Here is a 12,309-nt window from a genome sequence, read left to right as displayed (position 1 = left end):
ACCACATCAATTGTTGTGTTGGCCTGGATGCATTAGTTATGGTTTCTATGTTACTAGTTGTGCATAACCCATCCAGATACTCCAGACTTAGCCTGTACTCAGGGGCCACTTTCCCCCTGCTCCCTGACCTCTGGAAGCTCCTTTCCTCTGGTTTCCGGGAAAATGTACATGCAAAATCCCACCTTTTGAGGCCCCATCTTGTTGCTTCATCTAAGGTTTCCCTCAGGCTGAGAAGGCTTCCCAGAGCTTCCTCAACCCAGGGTGGGCACAGGCACAGATAGGTGTCTCCTACACAGCTAAGTCCAGGCTTAAATGCTTTATACAGCTTAACAGAAGTTTTCAAAACACATTTCCGCCTTTAAAATCGGTGCAGGTTGATAGCCCACAGGCTCTTTCTTCTCAGAAATTTATTTACTACTTAGCTGTCTCCAGAGCATATATCCCACCACACCCAGGCAGAGTAGTAAAGCCACCATTAAAAGAACTTCTTTGAGCATCTCTCCCCTACTGGGATTTCAGTATCCCTTCCTCTAAGCAGACAGATAGGAAAACAGCAGGTGTTCCTAATAGCCCCAGAAAATTTAGAGTAAGAAGGTGAGTCTCCACCCCTAGCCTAGAGATTCTTTTGCATTATGTTGTAGCACTCTTCTTTGTTTCTAATCTCTGGATTCCTGAAAAGGATTTTTGCTTCAGTCTTGCTTAACAAGTTAATTAAAAGTGGTTTTTGTTTGTTTGCATTTTAAGCCAATACAAACTGCCCTCAAGGGAAAATTACGTTTCTCCATCTCTACACAAAAGAAAAAACAAAACAACAAATGAAACATAACTGATGGTGGCTGTTTTTTTAAAAAAGGATGACTATTGAGATTGTGTATTTTATAGTCACTTAACACATTTCATTCAAAATTTTGGCCATAGAAATTGGCCATAAAAACCTACCATTCAACCATGGATTTGTGAAGGTTATTATTATTGCTATTATTGTTGTTGTTGTTATTGTTGTTGTTTTTATTATTTTATAACCAGAAGTCCACTGTCTGTGTTTAGAGGAAGGGAGCAGGGAGTGGGTATGGTGTGGAGAGCATGAGATCAGATAGCTCAGAAAGACTTTAAGTTAATATAATTCCCTTGAAAAATAAAGACCCTTAAAATACTATTAGGTTGGTGCAAAAGTAATTGTGCTTTTTGCATTTATTTTTAATCTTTTAAACCACAGTTACTTTTGCACCAACCTAATAACTTCTGCCAAATATCTTCCCCTTGTTAACTTTTATTTTGACACAACTTCAAGTTCACAGAAAAGTTACAGAAATAGTACAAAGAGTTCCTTTATATCCTTCACCCAGATTCCCTTTTTTTCCTGATATTTTTTTAGAATAAGTTGCAGACATAAGGCCAATTATCTTTTTATTTCTCCCCAACATTTTATCAATGAAAATTTCAAACATATAGAAAATGTGAAAGAATTTTAATACCTCTAAACCAACTGCCTAAATTATTTTATTAACATTTTACTGTAGTTGTTTCATTACGTCTGTTATCTACTTATGTATTCATCCATCCATCTATTCATCCCATTGATTTTTGAACAGCTTTATTGAAATGTAATTTACAAATCAAAAATTCATCCATCAAATAATTTTAATCCATATCCAAATTACGGGAAATCATAGTGTCTTTGGTAAATTCTAACAAAGCAGCCCATTTCTGGGCGTTAGTTTCTCTCATCTTGTAAAAGCAGACTGATCTCAGGGATACTGATCTATATAATCCAGGACCTGTTTCTATTGCTTCGAGTATCAGAAAATCAACTTCCTCTCTCTGAATCTCAGTTTAGGAATTATGAACGGAGGCCATTTGACCCTTTGACCAATGAATTTCTTGTATCTCTACAATTCAGAAATACTGAACTTTAGGATCCCTGTTTCTCATTACTCTGCTCAGAATACTACATTACAACCTTTTGTTTGTTTTCTTCAGAATCAATCCTGATGACATCATGTGGAGCAAGTTAGCCTGAACATTTAAGGGGATAAACACTTGTTCCTTAAGGATTCTTCGAGAGGGAATCATTTATACATAGCATTTGCAGTATTCTTCTGTGAAATGGAATCGTGCTGTTACTAATGCAGAAGCCTGCTGGTAAATGCTCAGACTGTACATATTAGCCAGCTGGTGGCTGAATTCTGACTATTGAGCTGCCTAGAATTGGAATAATTAATTTTCCTGGAGAAAGCTACATTGTGTTGTAGCTTTTTCGATTCATGAGTGTAATCTGTAATCACCAGGGAATTTATTTTAGATTTGCAATTATACTAGAGTTAGTAATTTATAGTTAAGAGATGGGAGTTTGCTAAATATGAGGTATAGAGCTCTGAGTTTTTCATTAATAGTTTTGTGTGCCTTGTTATAATACCCGAGCTGTTAGCAAAGAACTATTAGCTAAATAGTTCATGTTCGTCTTATCTAATGAAAGCAGGACCTAAGATGTTTACCTCAGGAGTTTTCCCATTTATTTAAAATATGGTTTTCTTTTGCATGAAAAGGGGAATGTTATTACAAAAGCTTACATTTTAAAGAAGTGTGATTATGAATAATAGCGTCCTAGATAAGTAACGTCATGTTTTTTTTCATATATTCCAGCAATATTGTTTTTCTTATTGCACCTGAAAAGTAACATTCCATCCTCTATTACATACGGTATCTCAACTGCAACAGTATCTGAATTGACTTTTTTAAAATTATGCATTTTTTTCAGATAAACATGTAGCCAAAGATTTTAAAAAGACTATTCTTACTAATACCAATTGTTTTAAAGAAATGTTCATACATAATTTTGGATATTACTCATAGGTAAGCCAAAAAGTAGACGACTAATAGACAGATAAAATTTACCAAGAAGGCTTTATTTTGCTTTCTTTAAACTTCACAATACTTGAACGAATTTCTGGTAGCAATTATTCAGAGTTCTATAATTTATGATATTGATTTGTATGTGAAAATCTGTTGCTTTCCTGATTAATAATGTTTTTTAAAAAGAACATTACCTTGTTTTATATCAATATTATATATAAAACATTATATCTGATAATAATAATAATCTATGAATTCACATATCTGGTTTAATATGAGGTTAACAGCTACTCATCTGAAGCCTCAAGAATTAGATATGTAGATATGTTTTAGAAGGCAGAATTTATTTTTATTATTTTAGAAAGTTAATTCAGTGCTTATGTAATATATAATAGAACACCCATAAGTGGAAATGGGCCAGCATATTAATATTTCTGCAATAAAACATAGGGATATTCCTTCTTTGTGAGAGATCCTTAGATTCTAAGTAACTTCCTATCAGTTCGGAAGTTAGTCATTGGTTAAATAACACAGTTTGGATTAATGGAAGTGATTTTGGTTTTCAAAGTTGTAAAATTACAGATAAGAATTAAGGACTTAAATAAAATAACTGATTATTTCATGATCATTCAAAGATCATGATTATTTCAAAGAACTGTATTCTTTGTACATCAAAAGTTAAATGTAAGGAAACAGTTTATTTTTAACAGGATTCATGTACATATATTTCTTATGGAAATATGAACTACTTTCAAAATGACAGTTAAAATAAACATATCCCACAGCTTTGTTCATTAATATATTTGCGTCCTTGCCCTAAATTTTTTTCTTTCCTAAAATTCAATTCAATACAAAATATCTGGAAATTCCTGCAAATTTTCTGTAAACTAGTTGTTTACATGCTTAAAAATAGCAATATAGTAAATTAATATTATTATTTAAAATAAATATTTGCTTTCTTTTTTCCTATGAGGAATTTACCTGATATTCTTTTGAACTAAATGTTTATTAAACCAAAGGCATAAACATAGATAGACATGTACCAGCTGTAGGACCTGACATCCATATTTAGTAAGTATAAAAAAAAAAAAATTGGCAATCTTTTACTAAATAGAACTGTTGGTTATTTGAAAAATGAGTATCATTCAAAGAGTTGTAATAAGTTAGGAATATTCAAATAGTCCCTACAAAACTTTCATTGAAATGAGGTAAAATACCTTAAAATGTATTGATTTGATTATAACTCATTAAGGTCGAATAAATAATATTAAACAGATCATCCTACCTGTTTAATGCAGAAGAGTGCAATAGTTCAGCCTTGGTTTTTGTTCTTAGCCTTTTCAGAAAAAGAAAGAGCAGAATGTCTGAGCCAAGGGGACATAAATGCCTGTGAAACTTTCTTTGAATTCAGTTGAAGAAAATCAGGGCTGTTTAAATAGATTTAACTTATATAAGTCTGAAGGAACATGCTAATATAACTATTTTTAAGTGATGCATATGTCTTATATATCACATATTTGATTTATTGATTTATTAAAATAGAATCAATCTCAAAGATATGATAAAATGCATGCAGAATACTTAGTAAATATTTGTGGGTGGATATATGACTAAAGACAGTTAAGTGACATTTTGTGTTTCTCTGGAAACGTCGAATCACTATATAAACTTATTTTTATTTCATTTCATGCAAAACTAGTATTTCACACTTTAGTTATTTTTTGAATGCAAATTATTTTTACTGCAACTGACAAAGAAGATAATATTAAAATCTAAATTTTCAGAGCTCTTTTTTGATAATAACCTAGATCTATAATAAATAATAACCTAGATCTAGGTTATTATCATGTACATGTTCATCAGACACTCTAAAATAATTGTATATTAAATGAGTTCCTGGACTCAATTTCCATGAATACATGGGGTAGGGGAAGTTCCCCACAACAATAAACATTTCTCAGATACTAGCAAGGTGTCCAAGAATTCAACTCAGTTCTGATGCTGTCTACCAGGAGATAGCATCAGATTCTACAGGGTAAGAGCCTAGTCCCTTAAGACTGGGCCCCTTCCTGCTTAAGACACAGGTCTCAAAACCGGATAGTTATGCAGGCCTCTAACCAACTGACTACAGATTGGAGGTTTTACGGAACCCCTCCAACTTAGAAAGCCAATAGCTACTCCAGGTTGTCTCCTGTACTTCTCACTGGCTATAAATTAGAGGTTCCCAATATCTTCTTTTGGGGTTTGATTGATTTACCAGAGTGGCTCATTGAACTCAGAGAAACAATTTACATACTGAACTTACTATATCACTAGTTTATTATAAAAGATACACCCCAAGAATAGTCAAATGGACAAGATGCATAGGGTAAAACATGTGGGAAAGAGTGTGGAGCTTCTCTACTCTCTCCAGGCATGCTACTCTCCCAGCACCTCATTGTACTCACCAACCTGAAAGCTCTTAAATCGTGTCCTTATGGATTTTTTAAGGGGCTTCCTAACACAGTTATGATTGATTAAATCATTGGCCATTGGCCATTGATTCAATTTCCAGCTCCTCTCCCTTCTCTGAAGTTGGGAATGAAATTCCAACCCTGTTATCACTTCCTTGAGTCTCCTGGCAACTAGCCTCCATCCTTAGGTGCTTCCTGAGGTCACCACATTCACATAACAAAAAATGTACCTCTATCACTATGCAACATAGGAAATTCAAAGGGTTTTAGGAATTGCAAGCCAGAACTGGGAAGATCAAATATATATTACTTATTATACATCACAATATCACATATATGAATACTTATTTCTTCAAACATTAAGCTAGATGCTGCCAGGTAGAAAATATCCTGATTATTCAGCGTATATATCAAAATTACAAATTCAAATACTCTTTGAACACAAAATCCCACTCCTTAGAATTTATTTTGGAGCTATGCTTGCATAAGTGTTATTTATTTATTATAGACGTGCTTATAGTATCAAAATATCTGAAGCAGCCTCCATGACCATATTTTGGGGGATGATTAAATTAATTATGCTGTATTCATACAATGGAATTCTATATAGCACTAAAAATATTCAAAACCATTCTTATACTGAAATGTTAAATGGAAAAATCTAGATGCAGAAAAATATGTATATTATGATACCGTTCATGTAAAGATGGAAGGTGGAAAATATATATGTTTGGGTATGTAAATGTGTGTACATCTGTTTTGGCTTTTATATGAACAGAATTGCTCTGGGGAGGCAAAATAGGAAATTACAATGTTTACCAATTGGAAAGGATGAGATCTTTGCATAGATATAGAAGTGGGAATGACACTTTTCACTATATACCATTATGGACTTTTTGATGCATACCTTGTGATTATATTATTGTTATTCATTTTTATAATGAACCTTTAAAAAACAGCATTGTGCCTGATTTCCCCACTTCTTCGTTAAGAAAATTAATTATTTAGAGCTTACCTTTCTGTGTTTCTATTATGGTGTGGGCTATAGGACAGCTAAGGAGAATGCTCTTATGAGCTGAAAAAGGGAAAGATCAATATGGGTTTTTATTTTTTAATCAAGCAAGATGTGAATTAATAATATTCCATAATTTTGGCATTCAAACTAGGTAATTTGCTGTGAGTCTGCTTAGATTTACAATCTGCATAAGAGTAAACCATCCTTTTTTAATTTGGATGATAGAAATTAAAACTGATGATGACATGTATATTTCTACATGAATATGAAAGGATTTCATTAGGATGGATGAGCTAAAAATAAACCAAAGAAGTTAAGAATCTTAAAATATTATACAAATTAGAAAAAACTGTTTTTTAAAATGCCTTTGTGCCCAATCCTATGTGGTAAAATGATCCAAGTTAGTTTATCAATGGTTGAGTCTTTTTGAACTTTGCATTGGACAATATAATTGAATAAATATAATATTTAAAAAAAATATCTTTATAACTGAAAGTCAATCTTTATGAGCATTTTCTACATACAGAGTAACTTGTCTTCCAAAGTTTTTGTAATTTCTTTAATGTATTAACCAAGTCAACTACCATGAAAGCATTTAAGTATATCTCACTTGCGAATAAAACTAATGTTGGAACATCTTATGGATAATTTATATAATCTGGCAATCAAGAGTTTAGAAACTTATACAACAAGATGTAACAAATGGAATAATCAAAGGGACAGAGTCCATTTCCTTTAAATGTCTTATACTAGAACCTTGGGATGGATTGACATTAATCATTTTAAATGAACAGAAGTCTGTGGTTGTTTTTTTTAACAACAAAATAATCTTTTGGAAATAATTCTACCCAATGTAAATTTAAAGTATTGTTTTAAATTGTAGTTTTAAATTGTAAATCTAGTTTGACATTTAACATAGTATTTTCTTTTTCAATTTCAGTGAAGTATAGTATAGATGGGAATTTCTATTGGATAACTGCTTCTAGGGCTTATATGCGTTAATTTTTCCTGTCAATGTATGAAAGAATGTATAGTCATCTTCCTAATAAAATCTTATTTCTGCTAGTTGTGCATATACAGGGGATGAGCAATCTGAATGAAACTATGTTCTTCCTCAAACTGGAAACATAAAGCAATGTATGCATTGCTTTGTTCTTCAGTATCACATAATTTTAAAACATATGATTGACTGGCATAGTACAAAGAATGTTAAATGATTCCATATGTCTATGTTAATTATACAGTAGATTTATTGTGTCTTCCGACAAAGTGTATACTCTAATGGTTGGTATTGCAATTCTTCCTCAATTAAAAAATATATATTTAATATAATCAAAAACTTATCTCTCTGCTAATATGCACATTCACTATATGGCATAATCTTTTGGGAACATAGAGATATAGGAGCACCATCTACCATCTTATTTTACCCATCCTATAACCTAAGGCTAATAAGAACTAGTTATTCAGCTCTCTAGCAAGGGATGATGTTTTTCCAATTCTCCGAGTGGATCAGAGCCCTGAGGTTTAGACACATGACCCTCATAGAGAGGAGCAATGGAGGAGACCATTTAGTGAGTACCAAAGTCCAACATATTAGGAGAGTTTTTGTGTGCTGACAAAACCCAGGAGGGCCAGAGGCAAATACAGATGTGGCAAAGAAGGAATAGGGACCAGGGAGTTTAGAACAAGTGCTATGGAGACCATTAGCCAGGCAGGAAAAATGGGATAATGGGATAAATAAGGGAGGCTATTGAGTGATTGTTTAGTAACAGCTAGTGTTTGGGCTGTCAAAGGTGTGATTCAAGAGGTATATGTCCCCTGGCTCTTGAAGAGCAATGGTAGAACAGACAACCTTTGCCAACATAATGTTGATTCCTTGGCCCTATAGGTAAGTATTATTTAGGGTTCTCCAGAGAAACAGAATCAAGAGGACGCATACATAGAGAAAGCAAGATATTTGTTGTAAGAAATAGGTTCATGTGATTACGGAGGCTGAGAAGTCCCAAGATCTGCAGTCACCAACCTGGAGACCCAGAAGAGCCAATGGTGTAGCTCCAGTCTCAGTCCAAAGGCCTGAAAACCAAGAGAGCTGATGGTATAAGTTCCATTCTGAAAGGTGGCAGTCTGGAGACCCAAGAAGAGCCAATGTTTCAATTCGGGTCCGAAACCAGGAAAATCCTGATGTTTCAGCTCCACAGTTAGGTAGGAGTAGTCCCTCTTACTTTGGGAGGCTTAGTCATTTTGTTCTAATCAGGCCTTCAAATGATTGAATGGGGTCCACCCCTATTAGGGAGAAGAATTTGCTTTACTCAGTTTATCAATTCAATTGTTAATCTCATCGAGAAACAACCTTACAGACACACTAAGAATAATGTTCGACAAAATGTCTGGGTACTCCATGGCACAAACTGACACATAAAATTAACCATCCTAGGGTATCATCGTAGGGAGATCAAAGCAGACCCACTAATACATGCCACAGATAGGATCTTCTGATCCTATCTGCCTTTATATATGGGTAGAGTGAAGTTTCAGAAATTAATACTATGAAAGTCACTGCACCTTTATAGTTATACTCCTCCTTTATTAGATAAGATAGTTGAAAGAAATCAAGAAGTTGAGGATGCTTTCTGACTAGAATCCGGTCCTCTTGCCATCGACCTTTGAGAAGACACACATTTATGAATAATGAAACAATTATGTTTATACATGGTAGCCCAGGCTTTTTATTATATATGTCCATATCATGATATTTGTGTTGTGAATATTCGGTATGTATTCTATCCTCAAATTATCTCTGCCTTAAAAATATGTCCTAAGCACTGCTACCCTAACATGCCTTAAGTTCCACTAATAAGGGGTGGGATTCACTTATGTGGGTAAGCATCACTTCAAATTTCAAGTGCCTGGCTGGAGCTTTACAAATAATGAGCACTTTCAAATATATTGCCTCATTTAATCACTTGGCGAGATATAGGTTGAACCATAAAAACTGCTCATATTTGATCACTGTTGATTCACAAAATCAATAATTTCATATGATTAGATTTATCATTATTAAACCTACATTTGAGATACAAGAAAGTGAGCCTCGAAGCTAATGTGATTTTCTTTTTTTTTTTTTAAGAATCATAGATTTTTTTTTTTTTGTAGCAGAGCTAATCAGGAAATCATTTATATCTTCCCAATACAAGTAAATGCTAATTACAATAGGATGGAATTAATCTGGGATTTTAATGGCTAAAAAACTGTAGATTTCAAAGCTTTTTATCATTTTCCTTCTAGCATAATTCCCATTTTTGTTTTTCCTCACTAATAAAGACTAAACATGGGAAACACGGAAATCAGGTTAATTTGTGGTCACCTTGTATTTGAATACCTAGATTCACAACAGTTCTACTTTTCCTATCTCTTCTTACACTTTTTTTTTTTTTTTTTACAATTCTGAAAGCTTTAGAAATTGTTCATAACAGAGAATTATCATTACATCATGGAAGGCTGCAACTATGATTTTCTTGTGATTATATTTACAATTATTCACTTGAAATTATACAATAAACCTCTGACATAACTTTTAGCAATCTTTGCTGAATATGAATACATTTTGGAAAAATGAGCCCTTGAGTTACAGAAATACATAGTTTATTGATTTTTTAAGCTACATTTTGAGGTTTCACTTAGATTGTTCCCAAAATATTGGTACAAAAAGAGTCACCAAAATTTTTATCAAGTGACCCAAAATAATAATGCTGAGATTTTTTTTTAGCAGATCAAGTCCAAGTGTTTTCTCATAGAGATCTATTTTCTTATAAATGAAACTGATCAGGGAAGCATGAAATTGAGAGCATTTTGAGGGCTCACTGGAATTGAAGTCACTACACTCTGCTTATTCTTGATGATCCTGCTTTTGTGATTTGTCTAAAAAATGGGGAAATAGAATGAGTTCAAGAAGCATGCATTACACGGTCCTGCCTGAGATCTTTGAAGGCTATGATGGCAGCTCGTAGACTGTAGCTTCAAAGATGGCCTGGTGAGGGAGGAAGTGGAGAGCAGAAACACATTCCAGCCCTGTGTAGACAAGATTAAAAAATGTCTGTCTTCAGAAGTGTTTGCTGTTGTTGGTGTTTGTTTGTTTTTTTGTATTGATTTTTAATGTTTGACTAATAAAAATAAAAATGCCACAATTAATGAATTAATTTAAGAGACAACATATTTAGCACTCTTCTTATTTAATCACTTCAATCCATTTTTAAAATAATAACCACAGAATGTCAACAGAAGAAGAGGAAATGGAAGGCAGAATCAAGAGAAAGATAACACTTCACAAATTACTACATAGCAAATTCAGTTCATCTACAGAGTAGCTCATTTCATTTTCACCTGAATGTGTGTAAAAAATTATTTTTAAAAAGCATCTGTTAGGGGTGCCGGTTAGCTCAATTGGTTAGAATGTGCACCAAGATTGCCTGTTTGCTCCCCACATGGGCCACTGTGAGCTGTGCCCTCCTTAAAAATAAATAAATAAATAGCATCTTTTAGGAATCAATCACCTTAAAACTACCTTTGTAAGATTGAGTTTTCTGAGACAAGTCATTTGAAAGAATCATAATAGGCCTTTTTTGGTAAATTCCTTAATTATTCTTTCTTATTCTTAAACAGTAGAGCAGGTATTTTTTACCTTATATGCAGGGAAACATAGTAATTTACAATAAGTAACTAAGTGTTAAATTAAGTAAATGCAGTTATTTATCAGGCACTGGGCTTGGCAGAAAGAAGAAATGGAACATATGTACTGCTAGCACTACGTATCATAGGAGCTCCATTCTAGTAGAGGAACTTTACAACATGCTAAGCGATTGATGCCAAGTGTCATGTTGTTACCATAATTACAGCTGAGAACAGTAAATTCACTACAGCTCAAAGCATTTATTTAAGTGTTTGTGGAGAAAAGATGGGAATGGTTTTGGGTGCATCTTAGCTTACATCCTGTGAAACTGCCCAATCATGTTAAACTTTTTAAAGGGAAATGGCCTACTTAAAAAGTCTCAGGTAAGTGTGGCTGGATGGCTCAGCTGGTCAGAGCAGGAGCTCTGAACAACAGGGTTGCTGGTTCGATTCCCACATGGGCCAGTGATGACTGTTCCCCAATATGAAAAATAGAAATAAAATAAAAAAATAAAAAGTCTCAGGAAAGAAGTTACAGAGGATTTACAGAGTCTGGTTGTAGAAGGAACCCTGACCTGGAGAGAAAGGTCCGTGAGTGAGTGGGTGAATTAAAAATGTGCGTCCAGCAAGTTTCTTCTGCTCTCCTTTTTCCCTTTCTCCAGATAGATAGACAGATAGATAGATAGATATAGGTATAGATATAGATATGTGATATAGATATAGATATGTGATATAATATCATAATATCATATATCATATATTGCATCCAGATGTCTGACATCAGAGGGAAGTTCAGTGTCAAACAAATATGGTCTTCACTAGAAGCAAAGACTAGAGAAAAACAAGGAGCTTAACATAAGTAAAACTTGGTCATAAAGTACACATTGAACACTTACTTTACATATCCGAATAGTGTATAGTCAATCTATTCTCCACTGTCTGTTCTACTAACAGGAAAATATTCAGTCCCTTCTTTCTTCTTCATAACAACCCCTGTTGAACATCTGACAAAATCATCTCACATTATCACTCTTATCACTCCTGGGCTAAAGATTGTCACAGTTCACATGTGGCTGATGGTAAACTTAGAGAGTTTTTTATTCAGCTGTTATGCATGGCGTACCTAATGTGGAGTTGGGGACCTGGACATCAGGATGTCCCAGCAGGTGAAATAACTGAGAGATACAGATATACACATATGTATCTGGCTTCTTGTTCTTTTAGAAGAGGAAACTCCTGTATCAATTAATTGCTGTCAAAAAGATTGGTAATGGAGGAAACTTACTGAAGTGAATTTTTTAAATTTTGTCCACATTTCAA

The 12,309-nt window shown here is 33.7% G+C and overlaps 1 protein-coding gene across 2 annotated transcripts in view; it reads left to right on the top strand.

Moving 5' to 3' along the window:
* Window positions 1-12,309, top strand: part of GPC6 (glypican 6) — a 1,046,737-nt gene that overhangs the window by 297,499 nt on the left and 736,929 nt on the right. The gene's annotated exons all lie outside the window — the stretch shown is intronic.

The sequence above is a fragment of the Rhinolophus hipposideros genome, assembly GCF_964194185.1.
Source record: "Rhinolophus hipposideros genome assembly, chromosome: 4".
In the NCBI taxonomy this organism is placed as follows: Eukaryota; Metazoa; Chordata; class Mammalia; order Chiroptera; family Rhinolophidae; genus Rhinolophus; species Rhinolophus hipposideros.
The sequence above is the reverse complement of the archived record's forward strand: the minus strand, read 5'-3'. Positions and strand labels throughout refer to the sequence as shown.